Raw genomic sequence first — 1,295 nt, 5'->3', positions numbered from 1 at the left:
TACCTCACAGCTCTGGGAGGCCCAGGCCTGCGTCGAGGCTTGGTGCTGTTGGAGCCTTTGCACGAAGTAGGTCCCTCTCGCACCCAGCCTGCAACTTAGGAGGTGGTAGAGATTGTTTATTGGCAGAGAGATGCCAGGGTGGGCAGGTGTGGGTGGTAAAGACAAGTCTGGGTGAGAGGCACCTGTGAGTCACCAGCATGGAGGTTGTCATTGAGGCTGTGTTTTGCAGACAAGATGAGCACAGGCACAGGGAACAGTTGCTCATGCATTGTGTGTGCAGCATCATGGTTTTGGTGTCAAGCTTCTGCCAGGTGCTGGCACAAACATTTCTCTCAAGTGATGAGTTGGATCAAGGATCTGAATCATCTTAGAAAAGCAAAACAAACTTCTTTTTTTTTCTGCTAGGTTATATTTCAGCCAAGGCCTGTGCCTTGATCTTGTTTCTATGACTGCCCAGATGCTTTTATTCACATGTTAATCATAGAATAGTTTGGGTTGGAAGGGAGGTTTAAAGGTCATCTAGTCCAAACCATCCTGCAGTGAGCGGGGACATATTCAGCTAGACCAGGCTGCTCAGAACCCCAACCAACCAGACATTAGATGTTCTCAGGGATGAGGCATCTATTGCTACTCTGGGCAACCTGTTCCAGTGTTTCACCACCTTCATTGTAAAAAAATGCTTCCTTGTATCTAGTTTAAATCTTCCCTGTGTTAGTTTAAAGCCATTACCCCTTATCCTATGCAATAGGCCTTGCTAAAAAGTTTGTCCCTATCTCTCTTATAAGCCCCCTTTAAGTATTGCAAGGCTGCAGTAAGGTCTTCCCAAAGCCTTCTCTTCTCTAGGCTGAACAACCCCACTCTCTCAGCTTGTCCTCATAGAAGAGGTGCTCCAGCCTTCTGATCATCTTTGTGGCCCTTCTCTGAACCCCCTCAAACAGGTCCATGTGTTTCCTGTGCTGAGGGCTCCAGAGCTGGATGCAATACTGCAGATGGGGTCTCACCAGAGTGGAGTGGAGGGGTGCAATCGCCTCCTTCAGCCTGCTGGCCACACTTCTTTTGATGCAGCCCAGGGTACAGTTGACTTTTCAGGGCTGCGTTGTCGGCTCATGTCCAGCTTCTCATCCACCAGTACCCCCAAGTCCTCAGCAGGGCTGCTCTAAATCCCTTCATACCACTGCCTGTATTGATACCGGAGGTTGCCCCTGCCCAGGTGCAGGACCGTGTACTTGGCCTTGTTGAACCTTATGAGGTTCACATGGGCCTACTTCTCCAGCCTGTCCAGGTCCCTCTGGATG

The sequence above is a fragment of the Charadrius vociferus genome, unplaced genomic scaffold, assembly GCF_000708025.1.
Source record: "Charadrius vociferus isolate BGI_N301 unplaced genomic scaffold, ASM70802v2 scaffold188, whole genome shotgun sequence".
Taxonomy (NCBI): Eukaryota; Metazoa; Chordata; class Aves; order Charadriiformes; family Charadriidae; genus Charadrius; species Charadrius vociferus.
Note: the sequence above shows the minus strand (reverse complement) of the source record.